The 13,591-nt window shown below is 40.4% G+C and overlaps 1 pseudogene; it reads left to right on the top strand.

Moving 5' to 3' along the window:
* Positions 1-689: 689 nt before the first annotated feature.
* Positions 690-5,743, top strand: LOC129654222 (cardiolipin synthase (CMP-forming)-like; annotated as a pseudogene).
* Positions 5,744-13,591: the final 7,848 nt, after the last annotated feature.

The following is a 13,591-nucleotide window of genomic DNA, read 5'->3' as shown; positions in this document are numbered from 1 at the left end:
GTTATGTTTAGCAAAATAAGTTAGAGAAAGATATATACTGTATAATACCACTTATATGTGTAATCTAAAAAATGAAACTAACTATAAATATAACAAAAAAATATACTCACAGGTACAAAGAACAAACTAGTGGTTACTAGTATGTGGGGGGCAAGTTAGGGGTAGGAGATTAAGAGATACAAGCTACTACATATAAAATAAGTTACAAGGATATATTGTACAGCAACACGGAATATAGCCAATATTTTATAATAAGTTCAAGTGGAATATACCCATTTGAAATTGTGAATCACTGTATTGTACACCTGAAACTCACATGCTATTGTAAATCAACTATACCTTAATTTTTTAAGTGTTAATTAATACATGTTAGAAACTAGTGTTGAATCTAGCATAATGATATGTTTCTGGTAGCATATTATCAATTGGTTCAACCCTTTTGGAAGAAAATATAAACGTTCAGCAGAGCCATTTTTTAAAAATTATACCCTTTGAGGCAGTAACCTCTGTGTTTTATAGTCTAAGGAAATAATCTATATGCTTAATGGAAAACAACAGAATCCACCTTGGCTAGTTCAAGCAGGAATGGAATTTCTTAAAAGACTTCGGGAAACTTATAGGCTCTCTGGGATGCAAGATAAAGAAGAGCCTTGGGAGCTATGTATCCAGGGATAAGGGCCAACCCCATCATGGGGCACCAGGAGGTACTCCAGAAGCACCACCACTTTTCCTGGACAGACCTGAGTCTCCAGACAGCTCAGGTCCTGGACATCCAGCACCAAGCTATTGCCTCCAAGGTGCCCGAAGCCTTTCCCTGCAAGCTTGTCAGTGGGTAGACCCTACACTTCCCCCCACGCTGCTCCTTTCCAAAGTGGAGTTTCTTATAGATGTATATGTGGAAGGGCCCAGGTCCTTCGTGTAGCAGGGATACTGGGAGAGTGAGCTTTAGCATCCACTTTGGGGAGGTGTTTTTCAGTATATGCAAAACTCTTCAAATATGGGGTGAGGTAAGCATGGTCAAAAGACACTGGTCAGTACATATAAGAAAAAAGTCCAAGACAGTCCAAAAGAAGACAGCATTATGTACAGTTATGGTCAACACAGCAGAACTTGTCATAACCAAAAAATTTTGTAATAAGTAAAGGGAGGATTTTTATAATATAATACATTGATAGAATATTGTTTAATCATAAAGATTATAAACCTAAAAATTCACAGAGACAGAAAGTGCAATAGTTTTACTAGGGGCTGAAGGAAGGAGGTTACATGAAGCTAGTGTTTCACAGATTAGAATTTCAGTTTGGGATGATGAAATGTTCTGGAAATTAATAGATAACAGTGATGGTCGCACAATGATGTGAGTGTATTTACCACTGAATTGTACATTTTAAAATGTTAAAACAGTAAGTTTTGTGTTATATATACTTCACCACAAGTCTGTAAAAAAGAGTTATAAAGAATAATGAAAAATATTTCTGATATAAAGGATGACAGAAACTTGTATCCATATTGTCATTGTTGTTGTTCAGTCGCTCAGTGGTGTCTGACTCTTTGTGACCCCATGGACTGCAGCACACCAGGCTTCCCTGTTCTTCATCATCTCCCAGAGCTTGCTCAAACTCATGTCCATCAAGTGGGTGATGCCATCCAATCATCTCATACCCCGTCATCCCCTTCTCCTCCCGCCTTCAGTCTTTCCCAGCATCAGGGACTTTTCCAGTGAGTCAGCTCTTTGCATCAGGTGGCCAAAGCATTCAGCTTCAGCATCAGTCTTTCTAATGAATATTCAGGATTGATGTCCTTTAGGATTGACTAGTTGGATCTCCTTGCAGTCCAAGGGACTCTCAAGAGTCTTCTCCAACACCACAGTTCAAAAGCATCAATTCTCCGGTGTGCAGCTTTCTTTATAGCCCAACTCTCACATCCATATATGACTGCTGGAAAAACCATAGCTTTGACTAGATGGACCTTTATTGGTAAAGTAATGTCTCTGCTTTTTAATATGCTGTCTAGGTTGGTCATAGCTTTTCTCCCAAGGAGCAACCTAGCATCTTTTAATTTTGTGGCTGCATTCATCATCTGCAGTGATTTTGGAGCCCAAAAAATAAAGTTTTTCACTGTTTCCATTGTTTTCCCATCTATTTGCCATGAAGTGATGGGACAAGATGCCACGATCTTCTTTTTTTGAATGTTGAGTTTTAAGCCAACTTTTTCACTCTCCTCTTTCACTTTCATCAAGAGGCTCTTTAGTTCCTCTTCACTTTCTGCCATAAGGGTGGTGTCATCTGCATGTCTGCAGTTACTGTTATTTCTCCCAGCAATCTTGATTCCAGCTTGTGCTTCATCTAGCCCAACATATCTCATGAAGCATATAAGTTAAATAAGCAGGGTGACAATACACAGCCTTGAAGCACTCCTTTCCCAATTTGGAGCCAGTCCATTGTTTCACGTCCAGTGCTAGCTGTTGCTTCTTGACCTGCATACAGGGTTCACAGGAGGCAGGTAAGGTGGTCTGGCATTTCCATCTGTTTAAGAATTTTTCACAGTTGGTTGTGATCCACACAGTCAAAGGCTTTAGCGTAGTCAATGAAACAGAAGTAGATGTCTTTCTGGAATTCTCTTGATTTTTCTATGATCCAACAGATGTTGGCAAATTGATCTCTGGTTCCTCTGCCTTTTCTAAATCCAGCTTGAACATTTGGAAGTTCTCTGTTTATGTACTATTAAAGCCTAGCTTGGAGAATTTTGAGCATTATCTTGCTAGCATGTGAAATGAGTGCAATTGTGTGGTAGTTTGAGCATTCTTTGGCATTGCCCTTCTTTGGGATTGGAATTATTTAAGAATGCAAAATGTATACAGGTGAAAAGGAGTACATGGATCAAGGATAATTAAAATTATAATACTTTAAGACTATGGGATTACACAGGAATATTTTCTTTCTTTTGCTTGTAATTTTAATAATGTTGGTATAGCATTTTTGGTGTCATTAGACAGTGATTGTCTACCCTATCCCTTTCTCAAATCTTGAGTTTGAATTTTAAAAAGAAGCATAGAAAAAACAAAAAGTGCACAGAAATACTTCCTACCATGAGGGTTCAGGAACAAATCAGCCTGGAAATGTTTGAAAAGGAACAAAAAAAAATAATTCTCACCTGGATGCAGCCCCTAGTTTATTCTCACTACTGAGCCCTGCTTAATAGAATGACACTATCTAAAATGCTTATTTAAATGTTTACTTTTTGCTTGCTAGAATGAACTAAAAATACATCTTTTCAATGCTTCTGGTGTCAGCAGCAATATCAGTTAATACACTAGAAGCCTCCAGAGGTCATGATATTTGCCACCCTAGGTCCTTCCTTGGTCAGTATTGCAGAGTAGGATGTGATGTAGCTGTAGTTCCTTAGAGTTCCCTGAAGAGAATAAACACTAGGTGACCACTTAGTGTTCACCACATGCCAGTTTCTGGGCTGGGTGAGTAGGTGAATGTTTTAACTGAATTGTCCAAACAAGGCTGTGAGATAGTATCATGATTCTTATTTTAAAGATAAGAGATTTGTTGTTCAATGGATTCAGAAAATTCCTAGTGGCTTCTAATTTTGCAAAATAAGAAAGAACTAGGTAAGTTACCTGAAAGTTCTCCATTTTCATGCCCTGGAAATGTTGTATAAATTTATGACTGAAAAGATAAAAGCTTAAATGTATACATGCCTGCCAGTGCAGGAGGTGCAAGAGACACAGGTTGGATGCCTGGGTCAGGAAGATCCCATGGAGTAGGAAATGGCAACCTGCTACAGTATTCTTGCCTGGAGAATCCCATGGACAGAATAGCCTGGTTGGCTACAGTCCAGAGGGTCACAAAGAGTCAGACACAATTGCACTCATTTCATATGCTAGCAAGGTAATGCTAAAAATTTTCCAAGCTAGGCTTCAACAGTACATGAACAGAGAACTTCCAGATGTTCAAGCTGGATTTAGTCAGGTCGCAAATACACACACACATAGATGAACACACAAGAAGAAAGATACATAGAGGCAAGAGAAAGGCTCAGAGTAGTCAGAATACTGAGACTCTGGAGCTTCCAAGGAAGATGATAGAACTCAGTAACTTAAGGGCTTAGGTTTTGCCACCTTGTAAGATCTGGAGATAAGTTTTTAGTTTTGCAAAGACTAGGAAATTGGACCTAAGACCCACACACACAGCCAGGATCATCTATAAGCAGGATGTTTAGTAAAAAAAGGTGACCTAGGGAAAAAAAAATCCATCCACCAGTACTGAATAACAAGGAACATCACTACTTTTTGCTTAGACCCTAAATGAGGAAAAATATTAAAATAAAATACTTTCAGTTGAGATGGAAAACCTGGAGCTTTGTTTCATGGGGCTTTGGTTTTGCTTTTCTCTTGGCTATTTCATTTTTGGTTATTCTCATGGTCCCAGAACCTCTAGACCAAGAAATTCTTATAACAGTTTATGCCACCAGTGATACAATTTTCACCAAGCCAGTGATACCCCAGAATTAAATGGAACATCTCTCAAGGAGGAGACTTTCACAATCCAGGCCATAAGCTAGTCTCATCAATCAAATGATGACCTCACAATTAAAATTTTTTAAAAACACATAAGGAAAAACTATGTATGAGTTAACAGACACAGTAAATACCAGGATTAGAACCCTAAAGACTTGAGATGGTATAACGTAACTCTAAAAGTTATGGCATACGCATATTTAAATTAATCAGTGAGGGAATAAACACTAAGAAAAGAGTGTCACTATGAAAAACAATGAGGGACTTCCCTGGTGGACCAGTGGCTAAAGCTCCCAGCTCCCAGTGCAGGGAGCCCAGGTTCGATCCCTAGCTAGGGAGTTAGATCCCACATGCCACAGTTAAGAGTTTGCTACAGTTAGAGACCCCATGTGCCACAGCTAAGACCCAGTGCAACCAAATAAATAAATTAATAATTTTAATGAAAAAAATAAAGAAAAATAACGAGTAGTTAAAAAATAGAATTTCTAGAAATAAAACTATATCTCTCATAATTACAAGTAACAAGTGAGTAAAATTAGTTATTAGATACATGAAGAGACAATAAAGCACCCAAATGACAAACTTTTAAAAATTAACTGGGGGGCCTTCTTGGGGGAAAAAAGGTGGTCATCACTGCCAAGGGTCCAAGCAATGACAGGGCTAGGAAAGCACAACCAGGCCTATGTGAAAATCCATGGACAATTCCAGATGTTTTGTGAATCAGAATTGGCTTGCCTCCAGTTTGGGGCTATTTGATTACCAGAGAAGATTTTCATATTGCATTACGAGTTTTTGCTTTTGCTGGTCTACTCGATTTGTTGAATGAATTTTTTGTTCAAAATTTGAACAATCAGAAATCAACTCTTGGATGTGTTCTTGGTTAACCTGCTGATACAATACCTATCAGCACCTCTTATATTACTTTGGCCTAGGCAGATATTATTCTGGTCTTACTTATTTACATAATAATTTTAAAGATGTAATGTTGATTGCTATGATTTTGATGTCAAATATTGAACTCTTCCAACATTGAGAATGCTTGCTAGCTATTCCAATCCTTGCTGTGCCACTACTAAATTAAAACCAGTTCTCATCAGCAAGGTAGACACAGAAGTCCACCTCACCTTGGTGGCAGCTTCTTTGGCAGCTGAGTTTTCAGTTATAGTTGATCCTTTAACACATGGGCATGAGAATCGTGGAAATGAGAGCCGCTGACCTTGCAATTAAAAACCCGGAAATAAAAAATGATGTGTTAACAGTTTGACATTTCCTCAACAAGTTAAGCATAGAATTACCCTATGATCTGGCAATTCCATGTCTAGGTATATGCCCAAAAGAATTTAAAAAGTGAAAGAAAGTGAAGTCACTCAGTCGTGTCCCCATGGACTGTAGCCTGCCAGGCTCCTCTGTCCATGGGATTTTCCAGGCAAGTATACTGGAGTGGGTTGCCATTTCCTTCTCCAGGGGATCTTTCTGGATCCCAGGGATCAAACCCTAGTCTTCCACATTGTAGGCAGATGTTTTACCCTCTGAGCCACCAGGAAAAGCGGGAACTCAAATACTTACACACCAGTGTTTATAGCAGAATTATTTGCAATAACCAAAAGATGGAATAACAGATGAATGGATAAACAAAACATGGTATTCACATGCAATGGAATATTATTTAAATTTAAAAAGGAATGAAAACCTTGTATATGCTACAACATGGGTGAACCTGAAAGATATTACACTAAGTGAAATAAGCCACACACAAAAAAACAAATATTGTATGACTCATCTTACATAAAGTACCTAGAACAGGCAAACTCATATAGACAGGAAGTAATAGTACTGTAGATGTACTGTAGTAACATCTAGTAAATGTTACTAGAGAATGTAGGCAGTGGGGAGTGAGGATTTGTTTTATAAGAGGTACAGTTTCTGTTTGGGATGATGGAAGAGTTCTGGAAATGGATAGTGGTGGTGGCGGCATATTGTGAATGTGCTTAACACCACTGAATTGTACACGTGAAAATGGCTAATGAGTAAAATTGTATGTATTTTATAACAATAAAAATGTATTATTTTATAACAAGAAAATTTAAATACAGGACCACCAAATTACATTTGAAATTCACATAAGCTATGAAAAATTTTTAGCATAGTCCCTTGCAATATTTGGGATAAACTTATACTAAAAAAAATTAATATATTGTTTTCCTAACATTCAAATGTAATGGGGCACCCTGTATTTTATGTGGCAACCCTTACAAGAGATGCTCAGAATCTAAACTCAGGTAGGGACAAAGTAATGAAGAGGGTTTGGGAGATATTTTAGGATTTAAACTGATGGACTTGGTGACCAAATGGAATGAGCTTGTGCTCAAAAGAGAGGAAGTATGAATTGCGTAGAGGCTTCTGTTTTGCAACACAGAAGGGCCATTCATGGAGGTAAAGAACCATTACAGCCATTCAGTTCATTCATTTGTTCAACTAATCTGTATACTTTGCCAACATTATTGTAGAGAGAGCTGTCCAGATCTCAGTGAGGAAACAGTCCAAAGGGGCCTGTGGACAAGTAAGGAGCAAGTGACAATTGGTTATGAAGCGTTCCGTGATGGGGGAAGTGGGGCGGAAGGGGGCGTCTGTAGCAGAGGTCATGGAATCTGGAATGGGGGAACAGCAGCAGGAGGGCCTGGACGAGACCTGAGGACGGTCCTGGCCTCCTGAACTGTCATGTGGAGTGGCCTTGCAGACCATGAAGAATCTTACTTCTTTCCTGCCTTCCAAAGATCAGTGTCCTTCTAAGGAGAAACCTAGCAGCTCCCAAGTCCAGTAGAACCTGTTGTCAGCAGGTTCAGATAATATCGTTCAAACTGGAATGATTACTGTCTGCCCTGCTGCCTTTCTGGAACAATGATTTGAAGAATATATTGTTCGGATCCTTGCCAACCAGGGGTTTCCAAATGCCAAACATGCAACAGCCAGTGGGGCCTGGGAAATGCACATCTTCTAAATGGGGTGGGTACCTTGGCTTTGCTTCCTGCAGGAACTGCCTAAACTGGCCTCCTGCTGCCTCATAACACCCTGCACACCCACAAATTATTACTTCATTAGACACATTGTAGCACCACTAAAATTACATCTGCAAAAAAAAAAAAAAAAAGCTTCATTAAAGGACTAGGGCTGGCTTAGGAGGAATGAGTCATAAAGATTAAAGAAAAGCCATTCCACAATCTTGGCATTTCTTGAGAAATTCCCTGAGGCTGTTCAGCAGAAAATTAAATTGCCCTGCTAGCTAGCTGGATTTTTTGTAACTTTCAGAGCCTAGAGATCCAATCTTACTCATCTCCCTGTGGGTCTTTCCACTGAGCAGGCAGGGTGAATTTTTTTGTCAAGTTCAGCGGAAATTTAGAGATGACTGGGTAGTGAGATAGCCAAGATACTGGGGTGGGGCAAGGTGACCTGAATATAAGCTGCACCTTGATCTGCATCCAGGGGAGTGCAATCTTACCTTGTAGCATGGGCAGGGGAGGTAGGGAGGCAGACCCTGAGAACATCAAGATAAATGAGCAAAGGGGGCTACAGATGGGATTTTAGGACAGTGTAACTATTTAGGACAGTGTAACCATACAGTATTGGAGAAGGCAATGGCACCCCACTCCAGTACTCTTGCCTGGAAAATCCCATGGATGGAGGAGCCTGGTAGGCTGCAGTCCATGGGGTCGCTAAGAGTCGGACACAACTGAGCGACTTCACTTTCACTTTTCACTTTCATGCATTGGAGAAGGAAATGGCAACCCGCTCCAGTGTTCTTGCCTGGAGAATCCCAGGAACGGTGGAGCCTGGTGGGCTGCTGTCTATGGGGTCACACAGAGTCGGACACAATTGAAGCGACTTAGCAGCAGCAGCAGCAGCCATACAGTATGACACTGCAATTATGGGTATATGTCATTATACATTTGTCCTAACCTGTAGGTTGTATACCAGGAATGAACTCTTATAGTCAAAAATATTATGTATCCATATTGGTTCATCATTTGTAACAAATACACCACACTAATACAAGATGTAATAATAGGAGAAACTGGGTGGAGAGTGAGGAGGTATATGGGAACTCTCTATACTTTCTGCTCACTTTTTCTGTAAACCTAAAACTGCTCAAAAAAAAAAAAAGTCTTTTAATTTAAAAAGGGGAGAAAAGGCTCAGTTTCCTTATCAAATGTGTTTTGACAGAATGGGAGGAACCAGAACAGATGAAACAAAACTCCTTTTAGTTATAATATTAAATTTCCCAATTCTATTCAGTTCAGTTCAGTCACTCGGTCATGTCCTAGTCTTTGTAACCCCATGGATGGCAGCATGCCAGGCTTCCCTGTCCATCACCAACTCCCAGAGTTTACTCAAACTCATATCCATTGAGTCAGTGACGCCATCCAAACATCTCATCCTCTATCGTCCCCTTCTCCTCATGCCTTCAATCTTTCCCAGCATCAGGGACTTTTGTGAGTCAGTTCTTCACATAAGGTGGCCAAAGTATTGGAGCTTCAACTTCAGCATCAGTCCTTCCAATGAATATTCAGGACTGGTTTCCTTTAGTATGGACTGGTTGGATCTCCTTAGAGTTCAAGGGACTCTCAAGGGTCTTCTCCAACACTGCAGTTCAAAAGCATCAGTTATTCAGTGCTCAGCTTTCTTTATAGTCCAACTCTCACATCCATACATGACTACTGGAAAAACCATAGCCTTGACTAGATGGACCTTTGTTGGAAAAATAATGTCTCTTTTTAATATGTTTCTTTTTAATGTCAGCTTTTTAATATGCTCTCTAGGTTGGTCATAGCTTTTCTTCCAAGGAGCAAGCATCTTTTAATTTCATGGCTGCAATCACCATCTGCAGTGATTTTGGAGCCCCCCAAAATAAAGTCTGTCATTGTTTCCACTGTTTCCCCATCTATTTCCCATGAAGTGATGGGACCAGATGCCATGATCTTAGTTCTCTGAATGTTGAATTTTAAGTCAACTTTTTCACTGTCCTCTTTCTCTTTCATTAAGAGGCTCTTTAGTTCTTCTTCGCTTTTTGGCATAAGGGTGGTGTCATGTGCATATCTGAGGTTATTGATATTTCTCCCAGCAATCTTGATTCCAGCTTGTGCTTCATCCAACCCAGCTTTTCTCATGATGTACTCTGCATATAAGTTAAATAAGCAGGGTGACAATATACAACCTTGATATACCCTTTTCCCAATTTGCAACCAGTCTGTTGTTCCACATCCAGTTCTAACTGTTGCTTCCTGATCTGCATACAGATTTCTCAAGAGGCAGGTCAGATGATCTGGTATTCCCATCTCTTTCAGAATTTTCCACAGTTTATTGTGATCCACACAATCAAAGGCTTTGGCATAGTCAATAAAGCAGAAGTAGATGTTTTTTTGGAACTCACTTGCTTTTTTGATGATCCAATGGATGTCAGCAATTTGATTTCTGGTTCCTCTGCCTTTTCTAAATTCAACTTGAACATCTGGAAGTTCACATACTGTTGAAGCCTGGCTTGGAGAATTTTGAGCATTACTTTACTAGCGTGTGAGATGAATTGTGCAGTAGTTTGAACATTCTTTGGCATTGCCTTCCTTTGGGATTGGAATGAAAACTGACTTTTTCCAGTCCTGTGGCCACTGCTGAGTTTTCCATATTTGCTGGCATATTGAGTGCAGCACTTTCACAGCATCATCTTTTAGGATTTGAAATAGCTCCACTGGAATTCTATCACCTCCACTAGTTTCATTCATAGTGATGCTTCCTAAGGCCCACTTGACTTCGCATTCCAGGATGTCTGGCTCTGGGTCACACCATCATGGTTATCAGGGTCATGAAGATCTTTTTTGTACAGTTCTTCTGTGTATTCTTGCCATCTCTTCTTAATATCTTCTGCTTATGTTAGGTCCATATCATTTCTGTCCTTTATTGTGCAAGGGAACTTTGCATGGAAAGTTCCTTTGGTATCTCTAATTTTCTTGAAGAGATCTCTCATCTTTCCCATTCTATTCTTTTCCTCTATTTCTTTGCACTGATTGCTGAGGAAGGGTTTCTTATCTCTCCTTGCTAGTTTTTGGAACTCTGCATCCAAATGGGTATATCTTTCCTTTTCTCCTATTCCTTTAGCTTCTCTTCTTTTTTCAGCTATTTGTAAGGCCTCCTCAGACAACCATTTTGCCTTTTTGCATTTCTTTTCCTTGGGGGTGGTCTCGATCCCTGCCTCCTGTACAATGTCACAAACCTCCATCCATAGTTCTTCAGGTACTCTGTCTATCAGATCTAATCCCTTGAATCTATTTGTAACTTTCACTGTATAATCGTAAGACATTTGATTTAGGTCATACCTCAATGGTCTAGTGGTTTTCCTTGCTGCTGCTGTTGCTGCTGCTGCTAAGTCGCTTCAGTCATGTTCAACTCTGTGTGACCCCATAGACAGCAGCCCACCAGGCTCCTCTGTCCCTGGGATTCTCCAGGCAAGAATACTGGAGTGGGTTGCCATTTCCTTCTCCAATGCATGTACGCATGCTAAGTCGCTTCAGTCTTGTCCAACTCTGTGTGATCCCATAGATGGCAGCCCACCAGGCTCCTCTGTCCACAGGATTCTCTAGGCAAGAATACTGGAGTGGGTTGCCATTTCCTTCTCCAAGTGGTTTTCCCTACTTTCTTCAATTCTATTAAAGGATCATAAGTCAAGTACTCCCTCCCAAGAGTGGGGAGGGGATGCAGAGTCTTCCCAGGGCCGGAGTAAAGTGGAGGTAAGACAGGCAAGTATTAGACTAATTCATAAATGGGCAAGGTCCAAGCAAACAGGACTGTAAGCATTTAGAGGGTAGGGCCTGTTTTAGTAACCTGTGTGTGTGCAGTCCATCATGTTTGCAATATAAATGAATGAATCAATAAATGAGAGCTACCAATTCATTTAAGGCAGTTATCCACAGGTAAATGAATTAGAAACACCAAGGAATGTTTCCCAAAATACACAAGCCCATTAGTCCTGCTCAGCCCATAAAGGTTAGAATAAACCAACTGTGAATATACCGGTACTCAATATCACTGTGAGTATACAGCACCAGTGCCCTCATAGCACACACACAGCTGCCTCCCTCCCACCTCCACCCGTCCCTGGGTTAAGAGCTGCCATGTTTAGGCATCTCTCTGCCCTCTGATACATGTAGCCATAGGATAAATGCACTATTGCCCTGTGTTGCCTGAGGGAGACCCAGGCTAAGAAAGAACTGGTCTTTGCCAAGTTCACTTTGTCTGGGACAAAGCCCTGCGTGCAGGGCTGTGTACAAAGCCTTTCATTCCCTGCCTTTCTCTCACTGCTTCTCTCTACCTGGGCAGAAGCCTTCCCTCAGGTGCTTACGGGACTTCATTTAAGACTGCAGAAGGCCTCTGTTAAAACACATGAGCCATCCTTAAGCTCTCGCTATAGCACCAAAGTGTGATGATGTATTTACCTGAAGATTTAGTTGGTAGCTTTCTCCTCAGGAAAACGGGAGAGTGTCAGAGGCCAGCCTGGATTGATTATCAGAGGTATGGGGGGCCTAGTAGTGGAAGGCAACCCCTAGCTTCATGCCCTGGAAGGTCAGTCTAGAAGGGTACCAAGGGCCTGGGGTAAGCTTTGGATTCAGAGAATCATAGGAGATTTGGCATTTAATCTCAGTTTTAAGAATAAGTAGGAATTTTCAATTGTCATGCTGGCAGAGAAGGCAAGAAGATATAAAAATCAGTTTGTTTCAGAGATTCCTAAGAGTTGACCCATTGCCTATGGCCCAAATCTGTTAACAGGAGATAGGGGATTTTATATTGATTATCTGGCTTCCTTGGTAGCTCAGCTGGTAAAGAATCCACCTACAATGCAAGAGACCCTGGTTTGCTTCTTCAGTTGGGAAGAGCTCCTGGAGAAGGGATAGGCTACCCACTCCAGTATTATTGGGCTTCCTGGTGGCTCAGATGGTAAAGAATCTGCCCACAATGTGGGAGACCTGGGAGTTCTATCCCTGGGTCAGGAAGATCCCCTGGAGAGGGGCATGGCAACCCTCTCCAGTATTCTTGCCTGGAGAATCCCCATGGACAGAGGAGCCTGGTGAGCTACATTCCATGGGGTCACAAAGAGTCAGAAATGACTGAGTAACTAAGTGCACACATATGGGTTATCATACTAAGTAAAGTCAGTCACACAGAGGAAGACAAATATCACATGATATCAACTGTATGTGGAGTCGAGAAAAATGAACTTATTTACAGAACAGACTGACAGACATGGCAAACAAACATGGATTATCAAAGGGTGGGAGCAGGGATAAATTAGGAGTTTGGCATGAACAGAGTCAAACTATTGTATATAAAATAGATAAGCAACGATGATCTAGCATATAGCACAGGGAACTATATTCAGTATCTTGTAACAACATATAATGGAAAAGAATCTGAATAAGAATATATGTATATGTATGTATGTGTGTATATATATATGTATTACTGTGTATGACTGAATCACTTTGCTATATACCTGAAATAATGCAACATTGTAAATCAATTATACTTCAAGAAAAAAAAAAAAAAAGTAACCAGAGAAGGGTAACTCAATATGAAGTAAAATAAAGTTAGAGAGTAAATTCTTAAAAAAAAAAAAAAAAAGGAGACAGTTTTAAGTTTCTTACTCATGCTCATGCATATTCACTGATGCATGTCCACTCCTGGGCAATCTGGGAGTTTCTGGCCCCGAGACCACTCTACTCTATAAACTTGACCTTTCTTCCTTCCCTTCCCTCCTTCCCTTCCTCCATCCCTCCCTGCCTTCCTTCCTTCCTTCTTCTTTTCTTTCTTTCTTCTTCATGTTGGTGTTAGAACATCAGCATGCGCCTGCTGTCCAATTTCTTAATTTCTTTAAGAGGCGAGGCAGGATGAGTTTATTCTGTGGGAGCTCAGACAAGAGTTCCTGAAACCATAAAACAGCTCAGTATGTCCCGCATAGACGCCTGTGACACCAGCTGAGCAAAGTATTAACTATAAATTACACTAATGTTTCCCAAACTTTAA

The sequence above is a fragment of the Bubalus kerabau genome, chromosome 5 (genome assembly GCF_029407905.1).
Source record: "Bubalus kerabau isolate K-KA32 ecotype Philippines breed swamp buffalo chromosome 5, PCC_UOA_SB_1v2, whole genome shotgun sequence".
In the NCBI taxonomy this organism is placed as follows: Eukaryota; Metazoa; Chordata; class Mammalia; order Artiodactyla; family Bovidae; genus Bubalus; species Bubalus kerabau.
Note: the sequence above shows the minus strand (reverse complement) of the source record. Positions and strands in the feature narration are given on the sequence as shown.